The following is a 10,357-nucleotide window of genomic DNA, read 5'->3' as shown; positions in this document are numbered from 1 at the left end:
AAGCATCTCACTTTCGATTTGTCAATCTTCTTCCCACCATGGGAAGAACTGGATTTGGAATGGGATGCCTTCCCTTTCCCTTTCCTCACCTTATTCGCTAAGGCTAGATTTTCTTCATCATCTTGCTTTGATAAAGATCCATCTCCGGTGCTTCTTCTTATCTCCTCCTGCATCAGATCCGACCAAAGTCGTTCCCAATCTGGCAGTTTCTCTCTTCCATTTACCGAGTCTTGGTAGCTATGTCGGCTCTTAGGAGGACCGAGGAGAGCAAGACTCACCATTTCATCATCGAATGTTGTGATCCCTACACTTCCAAGCTCATCCTTGAAGGTGGTGAGCTTGTTTAGATATGTAGAGATCATGTCGCCCTTTTCACACTTGATTTTCTGAAGCTTGTCTTTCAGCACCATCTTCCTCTGATCGTTGTTGTTCTGATATAGATCCTTCAATGTTTTCCACATTGAAAACGATGTCTCCTTCCCATGGAAACTCGAGAATATGTGGTCTCGAACTCCCTCCAGAAGGATTCTCCTCGCTCTAGCCACACATTTCTTCCATTCCGCCAATTCTTGGGCATTGGCAGCTGCTGGCTCGGGGAATTCTTGATCAATGAAGTCCTTCAAACCATTGTCCTCTAATACCGCTTCCATGCGATCCTTCCAGGCTATATAATTCGAGCTGCCATCAAGGGCATACTCGAGTCTAAAACCGTTGAACACCATTGGTGAAATTTGAGATGTGATAAGAATTCGATTTCTATAATCAAGAGCTTCAACCTTCGAACTTCTCCCTTCTTTGTATACTATTCTTCGCTTTGATCACCTTTGCTCTAATACTATGTAGAATTTCCCACTCTAGATCACCTGATAATGCAATATTCTAAAGCAAAATACTTGATCTATTTCTACAAACAAACTTGCAGAAGCTTAATAGATTTTGAGCAAGATCAAATAGAACACATATAACAGAGAATGAGAAATCAATCGCATATGAACACAGAAGAATACTCTGGGAGAAGCCTTAGCTAAAAACCCCAATCTTTGTATTGTCATACAAGTGGAAATATGTCCGTATTACACAAAGCTTTAGCTCACAAGCTATCCAACTCTCAGTACAATCCCTCAATGCTGCTCATAGATTGAATAGACACAATGTATGCCTTCCCTCAGTCCTCTAAGCCTCCTATTTCCTTGCACAGTTTCTCTTGGGTCCTTTGGCTGCCACCTGTGTGAATTCACCTCTCACACAACTCACCAAACTCAGAAGTAACTGCGCAATCTCCAAGGAATGAATTCCTTCTGCATGCAAGATATATCCTCATTGGAACATTCTTGCAACTGATAGTACACTGTCCCATCATCTGATCTCAACTGGGTCTCTGACTGAACTGACATGCATGAGTTATTTATGAGAGGATATTCAGTTATCTGAAGTGCAGTAGTTACATGCATGCATGCATTAAATAACTGAACTCACAATCAGTTCCACAAACTGTTGGAACTAATCTAACTAGACTTAACTCAGTTAATTGAGCTAACTAATTACAACTCAAAGTACAACTCATCCTGATCACTTTAATTAAGGGATAACTTCCTCAATCAAAGGAAAAACTATTGTATGTCTTCACATAGACTTCATGTTTGATTTTCTCCAACTAATTAACTCAAGATGAATTAATTAATTATTTTTCAAACAACTGCTAAGATCAAATGCGAATTTTGATTCTCAATTTTAGTTCAGGGACTAACAAAAATTGGAATGTATCCCGAAATGCTATTTATAGCAATGCTATTTTTAGCACTTCTATATTTAGCATTTCTTGTTGCTATTTTCAACAGATATGGTCAGATTCATTTCTTCTTTCTCAGGGGTTGGTTCTTGGTGTATATCCTCCTCTTTTGATGTTTCTTGTTCCTTTTCTTCCTCCTCTTTACAATCTATGTAGAATAATTTATTCTCAACACACTTATGACCTTTAGTGTATTTTCTATCACAACTATAACAAAGTCCTTTTTCTCTTTTTTCCTCCAATTTTTGTGGTGTCAACCTTGTAGGTTGTGGAACACTAGGAGAATCAACACTTTGATTTTTATAGTTGTGAGTGGTAGACTTCCTTGTTGCCATAATTTTTCTTTCAACTTTTATTGCCACCTTGAATGTCTTCACCAATGAATCAAGTTTCGAATGGCGAACCTCATGTTGGATGTTATATTTCAAAATCCATATGAATACATCAACCCTATCCTCCTCTACAATATCAGTTACCCTAATATTCAATTTTTTGAAGTCCTCAATGTGCTTCACCATTGAACCCTTTTGTGTGAGATTTATCAATTGACTAAAGAATGTGTTGCTTTTTGTATCCTCACAATGTGCTATCATTTCCTTCGTTAAAATTGACCAACTGACAAGTGGTTTACGAGACTTGATAAGTATTCTCAGGGTACAATTAACTCTGAAAAGGTTAAGCTTAACCCATTTGACCTAAGTAATATTTCCCTTATACAGGTTGAAATTACAAAGGCTGACATTGAACAAATTGAATTTGAACATGTTGACTTTGAATAAATTGACCTTGAAAAGGTGGGTTTTGGAAATATTGACCTTGGAAAGGGGAATTTGAAAAACTTGTCCTTGAAAAGGTGGAACCTAGTAAGATTGACCTTGAAAAGGTGTTTTCACTGTTCCTACAATGGGTTTCCTGATAGGAATCTGTAGTATATACTGGATCATGGGAATTTTGATAAGCAGAAGGCTGCAGGATTTATTGAGTAGTCTGAGGAAAATATATTTGAGGGGTAACCAGAACAATCGTTTGTGATACTCCCAGAATAGGTGTCTGAGGAGAACTTGGAACCGACTGTGAAACAAGTGTTTGAACATGTGTTTGTGGTGAACTCTAAACAGGTCGTTGAATTGGTTGCTGAACAATTACTTGAGGAATTCCTTGGACAGGTTGTTGGAAAACTGTTTGAGGAATCCCTTGTGTTAGCCTCCTGCTACAACAGGTATTCATCTTTCATGATCGACATTTTTACATGCCAAATATGTCATACTCTGCATGCTGCAACGTTCCATATTTGCTACAAAGGCCAGAGAATTGCCCACAAGAGTGTGCTAGTCTAAATGCCACTGGTATGTTCCATTTTGATGAGTTGTTCCATTTTTGATGAGTTTTTCAGTCAAGGGAGGTCCAAACAGCTTAATCTTGGCATCCCTAGGTTTCAATTTCCTGTTCTAGAATATAGAGAATCAGCATCTGTCCAAACAGCTTAATCTTGGCAGATTTGTAGATAGGTAGAGAAACAAGGGTGTTCAACTGCTTAATCTGAGCCCCTGGATGAAATAAGTGTAGATGTAGATAGGAGGATAGCAAGAAGAAAAGAATGAAAAGCTAGGTATGCTAGTTCAAGTGCACCCAAACCAAAAGAAGAGAAAATGTTAGGCAAGTAGGCTGGGTAAGTAGTTTTGTGGTTGCAGAATCAAGCATCGTGATCCATTTCATGCTTTCAAGTGTTATACCTTTTCAGATCACAAATGCAAGCAATTTTCCCTTGGAGGACTTCAGGCGAGGCATGACTAACTCCCCCTTCTTCTTATTCCCCAAATCATTTACTAACCTCCCCAAAGAGGTCAAGATCTGCTTGATTTCTCTTAGGTTTCATCATTTGCCATAACATTGCCTAAGTAAAGATCTGCTTTGCTTAAGGATGCTTATATTTCTTATACGAGTCATTTTCCCCTTAATAGCCTAAGATTTGCATACTTAGCGCTCTCTCATCACATTTCATATTAACTGCTAACTTTATTATGTAACTCCTTATCTTTTTTCCCCTCCCCCGACTAACGCTATGTTAATAATTCCCCTATATACTTATCCCTTCCTCTGGTTGAAATATAACCATAAGTATCGCTTGGGAATTACTAAGTTTACTTGAAACTTAGTAAGAACCCTCATTTCGCTAAAAAAACCATCTTCCTAAAGTGTTGGACTCCTTCCAAAACACAAAAACCCCCTTCAAATGCCATCAAACTCACTCCGATGCATCAAGATCCCTTCCAAAGCTGTAAACGGCCTTTCCGATCACATTAACCCTCCTCTGATAAGTCTTCCTCTCCTTCGACGCGATATCGCTGTCGGAGGTCGCAACATTCATTCATCGGCCCGCCCCTTTATACTCTCCCGATATCACTTCGCCGATGCGATTTCGCGATCGGCAGTCGCAAGGTTTTTACCTATATACATACGCCCCCTCTCGTCCGCCGATGCGATATTGATATCGCATCCAAAGGCATATCGCATCGCGATCCTTTCATTTCCGCAATACTTCCCATTATCGCTGTGCCGCATGCCATGTCGCCTTTCCGAAATCGGCGATCGCTCCCATCGCATCACATATATAAAAGCCATTGCCCCCTGTCCTGGCCGATTTCCGATCTCCGAGTTAATCCCCGTCACCCTGCCACATCACCCTGCCACGTCACTACCGTACTGGGACCCCCTGCTGACGTCATACTGACGTCATCACTAAAGGAAGGCGCGAAGGGTGCAAATCGTAGCAAAGAGAGCCCGGAATGAAAATCTGAGGCAGTTTTCGATGAGGAAAAATGACCAAAATGGAAAGCCTCATATCGTTCGGCTTCCAAGAGGCCCGAAAATTCGCAGTTTTAACAGGATTTCTTCATTTATGATTCCTATTCAAATCGGCCAGCGCCAGTAGCATTCCAGAAGCCACGGAAATCATTTGCAGCAGCCATTCTTGTCTTGAAAGGGCAGGGGCGATTTGACAGTTTCAAACACGCCGAAGGAGAGAAAATGGCCCGATTCAAGTATCAAAGAGTATCAGAGGAGAGATGAAGCCCAGATTAAATCAAAGAGTATCAGTGAAGCGACAAAGAGTATCAGTTCGAAGCGGGCGAACATTAAAAGCCCCCAAACAAAGTCAAAGAAAGCGGTACAGCCATTTAAAGGCTCTCAGATCACAGTTAATACACATCAAAGCCACTCAAGAGTAGGGGATCAAAGCCCAAAGCACAGTTATGGCTGAATGAAACGCACAGAGCCATAAGGACAGATTTCAAATCATATTTTTGAGGCAGCTGCCCAGCGCGGCGCCTAGATATCTTCTTGCATTTATTTCACGACAAGATTAGATTAAAAAACTCATTTCCCTCAGATCTGTTTAAGATCTGCTGTAATGAATATTGTTAGATATTTTCCCTATATAAACCACCTTGATGCATTGTTTAAAGGGTTGGTTGGTTGAGTTGCCCCAAGAGAGACTCACTCTGTATATCTGATATGTTTTCTTTAATCAAAGACTGCTGAAAAGCTTGGAGGATGGACTGTCTGATGTGTTGTTACTGTTCTGAAGAATGAATATGGAATTCTTGTGCTGCAACATGATCCAATAAGTGTCTCTTATCTCTGTTTAAATTTATACATGTTTTTTATCATACATATATCACCATCTAAGTTACAGAAAGAAAGATTAGCTTAGAATTTGCGTGGCTGCACTCTATGCTCAGTTTCTGTGACTTCTATATGTTTTCTTCTGACTCAGGCATAAATATGAATTCCTCATGGCTCGTATTTGCTCTGTTTCATTCATGTTTGACGGTTATCTAGGGATTCTTTATTGCTCCTAGATAGAGCTCATTCACCCTCCCTCTGTTAAGCTGAAAGAGAGATTCTTAATTGCCTCTCTTTTCTTAGCATTCAATCCATCTCCATTTAGCTTGAAAATTGTTTCATGTGTAGCTATCTTGCTCCATATTCCTCTTGTGACCAAGAAAATGCACCAGCAGTCCCACTCCATGACTCCACGTCCAATGGTTTGAAACTCTCACACTATACTTACCTCTCTATTTGGAAGCCTCATCCATCCCAGCAAAATCAAACAAAACCCCTTGAACTCAATAACTAGCCTAAAATCACCATCAAAAAAGCTAAATCATTAAGAGAGAGCCCTCTCTGACTGCTGGTCGGCTAGGACCTGTAGTCCAAAGATTGGTTTGTGGTTACCTCAGCCGTATCCTTTAAGGAGCTTTAAGGACAACCTGAGTGATAACACCTTGAACAAGATATTGGACAGGTACGACAATACTCAGAATAGGTATTTATGGAATTTTTTGTCCAGTAGTTTGAACAAGTTGATAAAGTGGCACTTGTGGAGCAACTGGACCATATTGTTGAGTAAAAGCAGGATTCTAACTAGTGTTTGTCCCAGGACAAGGAGTACAAAGTAAAGGTTGATTTATAGTAGGTTGAACTAAACCAGGCTGAGGTATCTAACCATAAGTTCTAGTAAAAGGTTCACCCCCAACAATAGGTTTTCCTATAGATGGAGGATAAGGTGGCTTCCCCCCAGGCTGGTAATAAACACCAGTCAGGGTTACTTGAGGGTTACTTGAATTACCAAAAACCATGTGAATTTGTTGGTTTGATGTTGTAAGAACTTTAGACATGGAAGTCATGCTTTGAATAGTAGATGTAGATAAACCAAATGACCAAGTAGAAGGTTGGGGAGAAGAAGCAACTCCTGAAAAGGTCCCAGTAAGTGACTAGTATCCAGGAGGAATTGATGGACCACCATACAATAGTGATTCCGGGGAGTTGGTAAACATAGATGAATCAACGTGTTGGCTCCCAATAGGAATTTCATGTTGGATGTTATCTTTCAAGATCCATATGAAGACATCAACCCTATGCTCCTCTACAATATTAGTTACCCTGATATTCAATTTTTAGAAGTTCTCAATGTGCTTTGCCATTGAACCCTTTTCTTTGAGATTTATCAATTGGCTAAAGAAGGTGTTTCTCTTTGTATCCTCATAATGTGTTATCATTTCCTCCATTAAAATTGACCAAGTGACAAGTAGTATACGAGAAAAAAGCCATCGATACCATACAAACTAATTGAGTTCTAAATATAAAGTTGTAATGCGTACCTTTTGTCTTGTGTTTCACATCATGGAGATCAAAGTATTGCTCCATCTGTAGTATCCATGTTATCGGATCCTTGCCATCAAAATTCATCATATCGATCTTTGGATGTGGTGGTTCTTAAGCCCAACATTGGAGTCTCTAAAATCAAAATTCATATTCCTTTTGTCGTCATCATGATTTTCATGGATTACCTTGTCACAGCTGGGAAGCCTTTCTTGCAAAAACTTTGTCAACCCTTCCAGTTTTACATTCATCACGTCCATTTATACTTTAAAAAATCCCATATCTACTTTTAAACTATTAGCACTCCATAGTTTTCCTAGGCTGATGAGGAAAATTACAGAGGTAACCACAAACCACTTTAGGCTAGAATCTAGCCCTTCTAGCCTGGAGAGGGCTCTCTCACTTAGTTTACTCAACAAATAGGATATTAGGCTAGGTAATAAGCTCAAAAGGTTTTGATTTTAGAGATTTGTTGATGAGAAAAGGAGGGAAACCATTGGGCATGGAGTCATGATCAAAATCTATTTTCTATCCAGTGAGATGATGGGAAAATAAAGGGTTTCTCCACAGGGGTGAGGTAGGAAGCTTTGGTGGTGGTTTTAGATTAAATTGTTGTGGAAGGTGAAGGAAGAAAAAGTGAAGGACACACACATTAGAGAATCAAACAATAGATGAATTCTAAAATGTTTTTTTAAAGCTGAAAACATTAATAACTTGGAAAACTAATCAGAGCATCATTAAGGATGAATTCTGAATCAATCATCTCACTTTTTCCAAGAAAGAAAGATGCACATTAAAGGGATGAAAAACACATAAGATAATTCACAAGTCAGAGGAGAACATGCCACCAAAATTCTGACACAAGAATCCCTGCAAATCACTTGCTATTCCATTCATTCACTGGCAAAAAGTATTCAAAATTATAGTGCTCAAAAGGTCTTCTCTCTAAACTCAACCAACATAAAATTAACATTCAAAATAATCTCCTATATACAAAATACTGCTTCTAGATCAAAGGAGGTTGAAATCCACCTGTTCCCCAATAGATGGAACTGATTTCATAAAGATAGGAAAGAAAAACCACTATTCTAAAAATTAGGAAAGTATCTTTGACTATTACTTATAATATTGCCTACACACTTAATACATCGAACTTATACAAAATATGATGAGTGAAGTGTTTACACAATAAAAAATAAATAAAGACATGATAAAATCCTTCCTTTTCCAACACTGAGGTAAGAAATTCTGTCCAAAAAGTTGATTGTATATGCGTGCAACACCTGTGTGTTCTCTCTTTGACTATATAGATGGTTTCACATTTGTCAAAATTTGTTGGTGGATGACCTGCTGATTGTGATGAAGGTGTCCATGACCTGTAAATGCCAAAAATGCCCCTTTTCAAGAAACCATAATATCATTTCTCACCCTATGCGCAACATCTGTGGGTAGCAGCTATCAACTTGTATTTTCACTTGATTTCTTTGCTTCAACTACCTCAACCAGAAAATCTAGCTTTCCTCTATCTTCATCTTGAAGTATTCATTGTGCCGGTTGAAGATCCTCCTTCATTCTTTTGAATTGTTTCTTCAATGTCCAATGCTTCCTGTAGATGTTCTTTAGTTGCTTGTGTAGAGGAAGGGATCTTCTCAACATGTATTTGGCATCATCCATGGCTGGATGATAGATGTCCATAAGATCACCCCATTTATGACTGGCCTCTTTATCTTGCTGTTTAAGCCTAGCAATTCCATCTCGAGCCTCTTTTAATTTCTTCTTCATTATCATGAAGGTGAACTTCCCTTCATCCTCCTCCTCTTGCACTTTCTTCCCTTCTTGGATTTGTAGCTTTTTAGATGAGGATCTTGTAACCCTGGTTGCTGGTATCTTTGCCTTCTTAACCTCTTCCTTGATTACCTTTCCTTTTCCCTTGGATTTGACAGCAGCTGGTGTGGCTTCAACCATAGGCAGGTCTTCACTAGATTGAGTTGTTTTTTCTAAGATGGTCTTCTTTAGTTGCCTATTTTCTTGTTGCAATTGGGCTATAACTAAATGAGCTTCTCTTAACTGTTTCTCTAACTCCTTGACTTGCTTATATTTCTCATCCATAGAAATTGTTTGTGCTTGAATTTCCTTAGGCTCAACAAGTTCTTCAATTGGCTTCTCCAATGGTAACCTTTTGGTAGCTGCCTTTGTGAGTGGCTTTCTTGGCACTGGAATCTCCACTACCTCTGGTGAGAACTGTATTTTTTTCCCTTTTTCTTCAGTGATTTCTCAACTATTGATGGATATATTTTCTTGATATAACTCTTTAGGGGTGAAGAAGTAGTCTTAGTGGTGGATGAAGGAGTATCCCTATGGCTTGATGGACTTCTAGTAGATTGCACTATAAACTTGGATGAGGTTAGAAAATCCTGCCATACCTGTCTCTTTTTCTGCAACTCTTCTAATATCAATAATTTTATTAGTGAAAAATGAAATAATCCTGAGTCAACCATGCCCTTCTTCATTCTTACTCTCTCAACCATCTTGCCTAAACTCCTGAAGAGGAAAAAGGGTAGATTTAGGGTCTTTTTACCTGAGAAATGCATGAGGAGCCTGAAGTGATATTGATAGACCTTGGTGAATATTCCTTCACACATGAAGTACCTCTGAATTACCTTGAGAAGCCTGCTATAATGTTCCAATAAATAGTCACTAGGCACTACAACACCAAACTACTGGTTTTTATACTCTGGTTTCATGAAATCCTTATAATTCTCCAAATCTAGATGCATTCCCTTGAACCATTTCTCCCCCTCCAAATGTATTTCTGTGGCTGATTCTATGGTGGCTTCTCACATAATGAATTTCAATTCACCAACTTTTACTTCATTTCCATCAAAATTTAGGGAAAATTCTTTGGTCACCTCCACATTATACCCCTATATTTTTTCACAAAATCTAACACAACCTGTTTTCTCAAAGGCTTCCCTGATGGCAGGGTCTGAGTTGATAAGTGAGAGATCTTGTGGTTCAAACCTCACAATCTCTCCTCCCTTTATCTTCCCCTTCTTCTCTAGAGTTTCCATTACTAAACACAAGACTTTCTGACTAGTAATGAAAGAGATGAAGATGCTTTATTTTGGCTCGTGTGTAGCACCCTAAATACAACAATAAAGAAAATACACTTCTATTGGCCAAATGACAGACTCAAGATGCCTCCAAAATTCCCAAGACCTATGATAATTTCAACTTAATTCATGTAAGCGTGATACACTAATAATTTCACGATTTCAAGGCAGGTGGATAGGTGGAAAAAGTCATTGTTTCTGTGTGCATCACCTACTATGCCCAGTGTTAAGGAAATGAAAGGAGAAATACTTGGAAACAACAATGAATTACATTCCAAAGGATACAAAATAT

This window comes from Pinus tabuliformis, chromosome 6 (genome assembly GCF_031772625.1).
Source record: "Pinus tabuliformis cultivar Carrire ecotype Pingquan chromosome 6, CPIR1, whole genome shotgun sequence".
Lineage (NCBI taxonomy): Eukaryota > Viridiplantae > Streptophyta > Pinopsida > Pinales > Pinaceae > Pinus > Pinus tabuliformis.
The sequence above is the reverse complement of the archived record's forward strand: the minus strand, read 5'-3'. Positions refer to the sequence as shown.